Raw genomic sequence first — 11,759 nt, 5'->3', positions numbered from 1 at the left:
ATCAATCAAGGTGTATGTTTCCATACTAAGTCACAGCAGAGACTCAGGAACAGAATAAATGGAAATAAAAATCCAAGGCTCAGGAGACATCTTCAGGTTTGAGGAAGTTAGACTTTGATGGTGTTGTTAACACTTCTATTTGAAAAATAAATATCTAAGGAAAGTAGAAATAGCTTCTCTTCTGTTGGTATTATTTACATTTCTTTTTTTAAAGTCATATTAGTCACCATACAGTACATCATTAGTTTTTGGTGTAATGTTCCACGGTTCGTTAGTTGCATATAACACCCAGTGCTCATCCCAACATGTGCCCTCAATATCCACCACCTGGCTACCCTATCCTCGCACCCCATCTCCCCTCTGAAACCCTCAGATTGTTTGCCGGGGTCCATAGTCTCTCATGGTTCATCTCCTTCTGTGATTTTTCCCCCTTCAGTTTTCCCTCCCTTTGCCTGTTCTCCTCCGTGTTATTCCTTATGTTCCACTTATAAGTGAAACCACATGATAATTGTCTTTCTCTGCTTGACTTATTTCACTTAGCACAATCCCCTCCAGTCTATCCATGTCAAAGCAAATGGTGAGTACTCATCCTTTCTGATGGCTGAGTGATGTTCCATTGTATATGTGGACCACATCTTCCTTATCCATTCATCTGTTGAAGGGCATCTCACCTCCTTCCACAGTTTGGCTATTGTGGACATTGCTGCTGTGAACATTGGGGGTACATGTATTTCTTCTTTTCACTACATCTGTATCTTTGGGGTAAATACCCAGCAATGCAATTGCTAGGGTGTAGGGTAGCACCATTTTTAACATCTTGAGGAAGTCAAGGGTGGTATCGTATAGCTTAAAAGGCATTCAATATTCATGGAATTGCTCATCACAGAAATTCAACTTTTAAGATAAGTATACTTGTTACTGGTTGTTACATAAGCTCAAGAATAGTTCAACTTTGAGAATATATTCCAACTACTCCAATCTTTTCTTTTTTGAAAAGTTAAAAATTCCTTGGTTTTTTATTGCTGGTACCACTACCACAATTTACAAGGCAATATACCTGATGTAATGAAAAGAAAAAGAAAAAGACAAAGCTACAACAGATAAAAGACCTCAGGAATGTACATCTAATTGACACTACATTGCATTAAACAGTAGCTGCACTTTTTGCAAACTGTGGTTATGATAGCCCTGAACAAGAAGAGTTTCCTGTTTAAGCTGCAGTAACTTTTCTGACTATGGATCATCGTTCCTTTTGTGGCAGATATTTACAGTTCCTCTAATGCATTTGGGATGACTGTCTTAAAGTAACCTGAAGCTTTCCTGACAACTCCTCGCTCTCTCTCCTGCTAAGAACTGTAAACCTTTTCTTATGAAAAATTTTTAGAACCTTCTGCTACCATATGCACCACTTCCACCACCAGATCCATAACCACCACCATAGGGACTGCCCGGGCTTCTTCCACCAAAACTGCCCCCCTTCACAGGTCCGTAATTGAATTGCTGTTGTCCACTATAATTTCCAAAATCATTATAGTTCCCACCACCACCATAGTTACCACCTCCAAAATTTCCTCCTTTATTGTAACCACCATATCCTCCACCACCACCTCCATATCCACATCCTTGGTTTCCATATCCTGGTCCACTACCACAATAGCCTCCTCTACTACTATAACCAGGACCACCACCATAGTTGCCACTATTACCTCCAAATCCATTTTATCCACCAGCACCTCCTCCATAACTACCTCTGCTGCCACCATCTCCACCGCCATAGCCTCCTCTTCCACCAAAGTTTTCCACCATGGCCAAAGTTACCACCACCTCCAAAGTTTTCTTCACAACCCATGAAGTTGCCAGATCCACCTCCACAACCTCTTTGTGATCCAGCATACTACAATTCTTGTTGAGAAAGCACCTTTTTCACTTCATAATTATGCCATTTTAATAGTGTGGTATTTCTGAACAACTATTTTATCAACTGTATCATGATGATGTATCAAAAGTTACAAAAGCAACTCCTCTCTTTTTTCCACTCTGTCTGTCTTCCATAACATTTATGGTTTCAATCTTGTCATACTTTTCAAAGTAGTCTCTCAAATTATATTCTTCTACATCTTCTTTAATACTACCAACAAAAATTTTCTTCACTGTTAGATGAGCACCGGGCTTTACAGAATCCTTGCTAGAAACAACTCTCTTTGGTTCCACTGCACGCCCATCAACCTTGTGTGGTTGATTGCTGCATCCACCTTTTCAACACAAGAGTAAGTCACAAAACCAAAACCCTTAGAACGTTTTGTTTGGGGGTCTCTCATCACCACACAATCTGTAAGTGTACCTCGTTTTTCAAAATGTTCTCTTAAACTACCATCTGTATTTTCAAAGCTCAAACCACCAATAAACAGTTTTTTCAACTGCTCTGGTTCCTTTGGATCATGGCCTTCCTCACCCTGGTGGCAGCAGTGATGGCTGGAGTTGGGCCAGGGCGACTGGGCAGTGGCTCTACCACCATTTTGAGACTGGGCTCACCTCTTTGAACTCAAGTTCAATATGGGACTGAGAGCCCAACTACTCCAATCTTTTTAAACTCCAAGGCAAAATTAAACCTCCCCGGCAAAAACTGTGGTTCCAGAAACATCTGATGTTTATAAACAGAAGCTTGTGTGTGAAGACCATCTCTCCCTAATTTGTTAGCAGTTCAATATTGCACTGACAGACTAACTGGAATGATCTATAAGCTAGAACTTAATTGTGTTGGCCAATGTAGCTATAGAATCACTCTCCTCGAGTATTCATTTTCTTTTCCGAAGGATCTGAATTTAATTTCACTTTTTAATGATGTATTCATTAATTCATATAATGGTGCTTTTAAAAAGGTCTTGAGATACGGTCTCAGGATCTACGTGGAAGGCTCAGGTCCAGCAGGAAGAAGACACAGCCACAATAGCTTCCTTTAGATACATTCTTCTTATCTCTGCAGTAACTCACTTTCCCCAAAGTGAACTGAGCTTCCTCTGAGAAGGTTGTATAAACCCTTTTCGCTTTCATCATACTTGACTGTTTTACTAGGCAAAGATCCAAGGGAAAGCTACCATCATAATTTTTTAAATTTAAATTTAATCTCCTTTGAATAGAATGAAATCTCAGCCACTGGAGCACATTAATTAATATGGCACTTTATACACATGACAGTTGGAGATCTCCTGCTTCACATTTTCCATCAATGAGCTTTCCATTTTTCCAAAATGTAGTATTTATGAAGCAGCTAAATTTCTCTGCTCAAAAAACCATTAATAGAATGACAGCATACTTTAAAGAGGTATTTACAAGATTGCGTACTTTGAGCTATGGTTTCAGATTGACCTAAATTAAAATCTTGGCTTTATTACTTAACAGCTGTGTAAGTGTTTCAGTTTCCTCATTTGTTCAGTTTATTTTTTCCCTGAAGACTTATTTACCCATTTAAGAGAGAGAGAGAGAGAGAGAGAGAGAGAGAAAGGAGGTGGAAGGAGAGGGAGGGAGAGACAGAGATTCTCCAACAGACTCCCCACTGAGTGTGGAGTACTATGTAAGGCTTGACCCCACAACCTCAATGTCATGACCTGACCTCAAATCAAGAGTTAGTCACTCAACTGACTGAGCCATCTAGGCGCCATCCCCCCGCCCATGCTTTTAGCTTAAATGCATTTTATTTGAAGATACCCTGACAAGGTTTTTTTTTTCAAGATTTTATTTATTTATTTGACAGAGAGAGATCACAAGTAGGCAGAGAGGCAGGCAGAGAGAGAGGAGGAAGCAGGCTCCCTGCTGAGCTGAGAGCCCAATGCGGGGCTTGATCCCAGGACCCTTGGATCATGACCTGAGTCGAAGGCAGAGGCTTTAACCCACTGAGCCACCCAGGTGCCCCCTGACAAGTTTATTTTTTAATCTTTCTTTTCTTTCTTTCTTTCTTTCTTTCTTTCTTTCTTTCTTTCTTTCTTTTTTTATAAATCACTCCACTTGAGATAAATCAAGGTCAAAATAAATGAAGAGATCAAGATGACATCAGTTCCATTTGTCTAAGTCCTGGTGTCATGTGGATGAAGAGCAGCAGTCAGCGATGACAACAGGTGATACATCCAAAGTCATAGCCAAATTCATTAACATTTTTCCATTTCCACACCATCCTTAAAGAAAATCCTGTGTGGGGTCCTGCTATCCTCAGAATAGTCCCACAGAGCAACCATGCCCTCTCGGTCCATGTTTTCATCAGGAAAGAACTGGTAGTTTTTGCAGTTAGCAAGGATGTGCTTGATGTGTTCTGCAGCCCCTGTCATAAAAGGTTTTACTCTTTCTGGCTGCTGTTCTTCAAGTTTGCCTTTGACTTATTTGATGTAATCTTTGATGTGCTTCTTGTAGGCTTCTTTGGTGCAGCTGGTTTCCGTAAGTGATGGTTCAGGACAGTATCACCACCAGCGGTGACTGGGTTTTCTGTACCTTCACTCTCGGGGCCTCATGTGGAGACGTTTCCACCAATGAGCAAGTCATCAGTGTTGCCCTCTGTCCTCCTGACCATCCTCCCCTCCACCTCCAGGCACAGCCCCTGTGTCATCTCCCAGATCTTGTAGATGGTGGACAACATCTCATCCTAGCGGATGAGGTCCCAGGAGATGATCACGATGGTGGTTGGAGATAAAGGGTGATGGTGCTAGCTTAGCAGAGTCGGGAACTCTGAGCAGACGTGGTGCAGCCAGAGCAGTGCTTGCAAGAGGTTGCGGAGGGTGAAAAGAAAGCTCAGTTTCCTCATTCTTAAAAATGGGATATGAAAAAAAAAAGGAAAAAAATGGGATATGACTAGTATCTAACTCATGAGACCATAGAAATGAATAAATGGGTGCTCAGTTTTACAAGTTCATTATATATTTTGAATACTAAACTCTTATTTGATATGTCATTTGCAAATATCTTCTCCCATTCAGTTGTTTGCTGGTTATTTTTGGGATTTTGCTTTTGCTTTTGCTTTTGTTTTCCTTGCCTCAGGGGACCTATCTAGAAAAAAGTTGCTATAGCCAATGTCAGAGAAATTACTGTCTGTGTTCCCTTCTAGGATTTTTATAGTTTCAGGTCACACATTTAGGTCTTTAATCCATCTTGAGTTTATTTTGTGTATGGTATAAGAAAGTGGTTCAGTTTCATTCTTTTGCATGTTGCTCTCCAGTTTTCCCAACACCATTTGTTGAAGATACGTTTTCCTGATACCACATTTTCTTTATCTGTGTCATCCAGTGATGGACATTTAGGTTGTTTCCATGTCTTGGCTATTGTAAATAATGTTACAGTGAACATGAAGGTACATCTATCTTTTCAAATTAGTGATTTTTTATTTTTTTTGATTTTTAAAAGATTTTATTTATTTGCCAGAGAGAGAGATCACAAGTAGACAGAGAGGCAGGTGGTGGTGGGGAGAACAGGCTCCCCACTGAGCAGAGAGCCCAATGTGGGGCTCGATCCCAGGACCTTGAGATCATGACCTGAGCTGAAGGCAGAGGTTTAACCCACTGAGCCACCCAGGTGCTTTTTCAAAAAATGATTTTATTTATTTTTGTGAGAGAGAGAGGGAGCAGGAGCAGTGGCAGGGGCAGAGGGAGAAGCAGAGTGAGCCAGACACAGGGCTCTATTCCAGGACCCTGAGCCAGAGGCAGATGCTTAACTGAGCCATCCAGGGGCCTCTAAATTAGCACTTTTAAAAAAAATATTTTATTCATTTATTTAACAGAGATCACAACTAGGCAGAGCAGCAGACAGAGAGAGGGGGAGAACATGCTCCCTGCTGAGCAGAGAGCCTGATGCGGGACTTGATCCCAGGACCCTTGGACCATGACCTTAGCTGAAGGCAGAGGCTTAACCCTCTGAGCCAACCAGGTGCCCCTAAATTAGCACTTTTTAAAAAAGATTTATTTATTTATTTTAGGGGGAAGAGACAGAAGGAGAGGGAGAGAGAGTCTTAAGCAGACTCCACACTGAACACAGAGCCTGATATGGGGCATGATCTCACAACTCTGAGATCACGACCTGAGCAGAAATCAAGAGTTGTATCCTTAATAAATTGCCACCGAGGCACCCCTGTTTTGTTTTGTTTTCAGACAAATACCTAGAAGTATAATTGCTGGACCCTGTGGTAGTTCTATTTTTAATTTTCTGGGGAAACTCCATACTGTTTTCCATAGTGGTTGTACCAACTTATATTTCAACCAACTGTGTACAAGGAGTCCCTTTTTCCCACATCATTGTCTATACTTGTTTTTTCATCCTTTTGATAATAGTCAGGTATGAGATGCTGTCTCTTTGTGGTTTAGATTTCCATTTTGAATAACCCTTCTTTACCGTAGAAATCACTTACTTCCTCACTGAGCATATGAGGAGCCCAGAAAGATCTGTGTCACAAACTAGTATGTGATTGACATCCTTAAATTTTTTAGTGCACCAAAATTTACACAGAATATATTTACTTGAATGTGGCATTTACCCCCACAAGGATATGGGTCCAGAATTCTTCATGGGATTGGCGGCCTTTAAACTGTGTAGTACACTCAACTTTATATGCAGTAAATCTAATTTTATAAGGCCATCATTAACCTCCATACTGGCCATATAAAGAATCTTTCTAAGATTCATGGCAAAGACTGGAATGTGGCTCTCAGTCCTTGAATAGCACAGTATATCCAAGTGTAAGTGAAATAAGTATAAATTGATATGGCCATCACTTACCCCCACCTTAACATATGACAAGGCCATAAATAACCAGGGACTTTGACTAGTACTTCTTCAGTTGTATAGTGTACCCAAATGTACAAGGATACATTTATTGTCATGCGACCATTATCTATCCCCACACTGAGCATATGAAGAGATTAGAAAGATCCATGGCATAGACTGGGATCACCACTTCTGTTTTGCAGTGTACTTAAAATACATACATTTAAAATACACATCTAATTTCATGTGGCCAACACAAACTTCCACACTGAATATATGATAGATCTAGAAAGATTCATGAGATAGATTATAATATTAATAGAATCCCTTAAAGTGTGGAGTATGTTCACATTTACTTTTACGAGACTGTCACTAACTACACATTAACCACAGGAGGAGACCAGAAAGTTTCATGGTATACACAACATAAATGACACCAACTGAGTTGTGCACTGTAATTATCAGTATTTACCTCTATTTTGAGCATGTCAGGAATCAAGAAATAAACCTGGCATAGATTTTGATTTGAATGGCAACTTCTGGGTGTGAAGTATTCACAACTGAAGATGGAATAAGTCTTCTGTTATGGGGCCATTTTTACCTCCACAGTGAAGATATAAAGAGTCCAGAAAGATCTCTGGATTGCTTCTCAGCCTTTTGGCTAAGATGAAGTGCAGAAAAATCTGTGGAACAGAACAGAATGTGAATGCCCCCCTTAAGTTGTGCAGTGCACCCAGCTATATACAGAATGCCTACTTTCACGTAGCCATCACTTACCTTCATGTTCAGTACATTAAAAATCAAGAATTTTAAATTAACTATAGACTGTACAGGGATTAGTACCCCTGGATCTGTAGTGTTTTCAACTATGTATAGACTAAGCATATTTTTATGTGTCATTCAGTAATTTGCATTCACAGATGAGTAGCTCTGAATCTTTTATGGTGTACACCATGGAAGAAAGAGCATCCCTTCAGTTATTAAGTGTAGTAAACTGTACATGGTATACCTCTTTCCAATATCTATCCATTCTTTCTTCTCTGAATCCCCAAGTTCAGATTCCCAGAGTTTTAGCCAGGTCAATAGACACCAAGATAAAGACAATAGTTCTCAGCCTCCATTGTAACTAAGTGTGGCTAGATAACTAAATTCTGGATCGTGTGTTTAAGATATGGGAAACTCCCAGGAAGTGTCTGGCACTTCCTGGCAGAGAGAGAGAGAGGGAAGAAGGCTCCCTGCTGAGCAGAGAGCCTGATGTGGGACTCGATCCCAGGACCCTGAGATCACGACCTGAGCTGAAGGCAGAGGCTCAACCCACTGAGCCACCCAGATGCCCCCAGGAAGTGTCTTTAAAAGGAAGTAGACACTCTTCCTCCTCCCCTTTTCCTGCAAACTTGAATGAGAATGTGACAGTTGAGGCTAAGTCAGTCATTTTGGGACATGAGGCAGAAGCTATGTGTTGAGGATAATGGAGCAACAAACTGGAATGGGTTTGAACACTTAATGATTGTTGAGTCACTATACCAACTCTGGACTGCTACTTTTGACTGCTGACTTGAAAGCTGACTTTCTTGGAACACCTGGATGGCTCAGTCCATTAAGCATCTGACTTCAGCTCAGGTCATGATCTTGGGGTCCTGGGATCCAGCCCTGAGTTGGGCTCCCTGTTCAGTGCGGAATCTGCTTCTCACTTTCCCTCCATCCTTACCCCTACTCATGAGTGTTCTCTCACTCTCTCTCAAATAGATAAGTAAATAAAATCTTAAAAAAAAAGAACGCTAACTTGCTTAAGCCATTAATTTAGGATATGAGTTACACAAGCATTCCAAATCCCAAAAGCAATGGTTTATTTTTGTGTCAATTTGGCTAGGCTACGGTGTCTAACTGTTTAACCAAATACTAATGAAGATGCTGCTGAAGGTATTTTTTAGATGAGGTTGACATTTAAATAACTAGACTTTGAGTAAAGTAGATTATTCTCCCTAATGTACGTGGGCCTCATCCAATCAGTTTAAGGTCTTAAGAGAAAAGACCACCTTGAGGAAGAAATGCTGTCTCCAGTTGGCTTTCCAACTTAAGACATTCATTTCTTTGTGGGATTTACAGCTTGTCAGCATGCCCTGCAGATTTAGAACCTTCTAGCTCCTGCAACCATATGAGGAAATTGTTTGAAATCTCTCTCAGAAAGAAAGAAAGAAAGAAAGAAAGAAAGATCTATGTATCTATGTCTATGTCTATATATTTCTCTGAAGAAACCTAACTTATACACCAACTAATTCAGTTTCTAATTTATTTCAGTTTAGTATAGCCTGTTTTTACAGGATGATGGCAAATTTATAGACCACCAAATTTTTTTAATTATAATTTTTTATTATGTTAGTCACCATACAGTACATCATTAGTTTTCTTGATGTAGTGTTCCATGATTCTTTGTTTGCGTGTAACACCCAGTGCTCCATGCAATACATGTCCTCCTTAATACCCATCACCAGGTTCACCCATCCCCCCACCCCACCCCTCCGAAACCCTCAGTTTGTTTCCTGGGGTCCATAGACTGTCATGGTTTGTCTATCCCTCTGAATCCCCCTTCATTTTTCCCTTTATTCCCCTATGATCCTCTGCACTATTTCTTATGTTCCATGTATGAGTGAAACAATATAAAATTGTCTTTCTCTGACTTATTTCACTTAGCATAATCCCCTCCAGTTCCATCTATGTCAAAGCAAATGTTTGGTATTCATCCTTTCTGATGGCTGAGTAATATTCCATTATATCTATCGACCACATCTTTATCTATTCATCTGTTGAAGGGCATCTTGTCTCCTTCCATAGTTTGGCTATTGTGGACATTGCTGCTATGAACGTTGTGGTGCATATAGCTCTTCTTTTCACTACATAATCATTTTGGGGTAAATACCCAGTAGGGCAATTGTTAAATCATAAGGTAGCTCTATTTTTAACTTTTTGAGAAACGTCCATATTGTTTTCCAAAGTCGCTGTACCAACTTGCATTCCCACCAATAGTAGAAGAGGGTTCTCCTTTCATCAAAGCCTCTCCAACATTTGTTGTTTCTTGTCTTGTCAATTTTTGCCATTCTAACTGGTGTAGGGTGGTATCTCAATGTGGTTTTGATTTGCATTTCCCTGATGGCTAAGGCTATTGAACATTTTTTCATGTGTCTGTCAGCCATTTGTTTGTCTTCTTTGGAGAAGTGTCTGTTCATGTCTTCTTCCCATTTTTTGACTTCATTTCCTGTTTCTGGGATGTTAAATTTGAGAAGTTCTTTATAGACCTTGGATGCCAGTCTTTTATCTATAGTGTCATTTGCAAATATCTTTTCCCTTTCTGTGGGTCGTCTCTTTGTTTTGCAACTGTTTCCTTTGCTCTGCAGAAGATTTTTTATCTTCTTTTAAAGGATTTTATTTTTTTGTTTGACAAAGAGAGAGACAACAAGAACAGGAACACAAGCAGGGGGAGTAGGAGAGGGAAAGGCAGGCCTCCCATGGAGCAGGGAGCCTGACACAGAGCTCCATCCCAGGACCTGGAGATCAAAACCTGAGCCAAAGGCAGATGCCTAACGATTAAGCCACCCAGGCACCCCAGAAGCTTTTTATCTTGATCAAGCCCCCAAAGTTCATTTTCACTTTTGTTTCCCTTGCTTTTGGAGAAGTGTTTTGAAAGAAGTTGCTGTGGTTGATGTTGAAAAGGTTACTGCCTATGCTCTCCTCTAGGATTTTGTTGGATTCCTGCCTCACATTGAGATCATTGATCAATTTTGAGTTTACCTTTATGTAGAGTATAAGAGAATGGCCAAGTTCCACTCTTCTGTATATAGCTATCCAATTTTTCCAGCACCACTTATTGAAGAGACTGTCTTTTTTCCCATTGGCTATTTTTTCCATCTTTGTTGATTAGGTGACTATAAAGTTGAGGGTCCATTTCTGGGCTCTCTATTCTGTTCCATTGATCTATGTGTCTGTTTTTGTGCCAATACCATGCTGTCTTGGTGATCATAGCTTTGTAATATAGCTTGAAATCAGGCAGCGTGATGCTCCCAGTTTTGTTTCTCTTTTTCAATATTCCCTTGGCTATTCAGGGTCTTTTCTAGTTCCATACAATTGGATTGTATATTCCAGCACTTTGAAAAATGCCACTGGCATTTTGATGAGAATGGCATTGAAAGTATAGAATGCTCTGGGAACACTGAATGTTGTAGAAACCAATAGTGTGACTTTTGAACAAGCCATTTTATAGCTCCAAAATTAGGCACAAGTAGGTAATAATTAGGTAGTAATACCCTACATTTATCACAGAAGTGCTTTGAGAAAAAAAAACAGTTGTGTTGTTTGGAAAACAAGTAAAGGAATTTATGGAAATCCTTTTAAGGTGCGTGGGTGGCTCAGATGTTTAAACAACCAACTCTTGATTTCAGCTCAGGTCATGATAACAGGGTTGTGAGACTGAACCCTGCATTGGGCTCTGCACTGAGCATAAAGCCTGCTTAAGATTCTCTCTCTCCCCCTCTTTCTCTGCCCCTCCCCGCTGTGCACATGCATAATCTTTCTGTCTTAAAAAAAAAAAAGAAAAAGAAAATCCTCTTAAAAATTATAAAGTACTTAATAAATGTAAGACCACTATTTATTATATTATATTATATTATATTATATTATATTATATTATATTTATTTGACAGAGATAGTGAGAGAGGGAACACAAGCAGGGGGAGTAGGTGAGGGAGAAGCAGGCTTCCAGCTGAGTAGGGAGCCCAATGCGGGGCTCAATCTCAGGATCCTGGGATCATTACCTGAACCAAAGGCAGACACCCAATGACTGAGCCACCCAGGTGCCCCAAGACCACTATTTTTGACATTGAAAACAAGTTACTTGTCAACTGTCGGGTAAAACAACTTATTAAGCAGCTACAAAAGCATATTTTGTAGCTTGTAAAGAGCAATTACTCTACTTTTAAGTGCTTCAATCAAATTTGGAAAAGTATGTTTGCAAAATTCCATTCATAATT

At 40.0% G+C, this 11,759-nt stretch overlaps 2 pseudogenes; both read right to left on the bottom strand.

Annotated features, from left to right (window-relative positions):
* Nucleotides 1–917: 917 nt before the first annotated feature.
* Nucleotides 918–3,054, bottom strand: LOC131820904 (heterogeneous nuclear ribonucleoprotein A3-like; annotated as a pseudogene).
* Nucleotides 3,055–3,987: 933 nt separating this feature from the next.
* Nucleotides 3,988–4,654, bottom strand: LOC131821922 (translationally-controlled tumor protein-like; annotated as a pseudogene).
* Nucleotides 4,655–11,759: the final 7,105 nt, after the last annotated feature.

Source organism: Mustela lutreola, chromosome X, assembly GCF_030435805.1.
Source record: "Mustela lutreola isolate mMusLut2 chromosome X, mMusLut2.pri, whole genome shotgun sequence".
Lineage (NCBI taxonomy): Eukaryota > Metazoa > Chordata > Mammalia > Carnivora > Mustelidae > Mustela > Mustela lutreola.
This window is presented reverse-complemented; position numbering and strand designations above follow the sequence as displayed.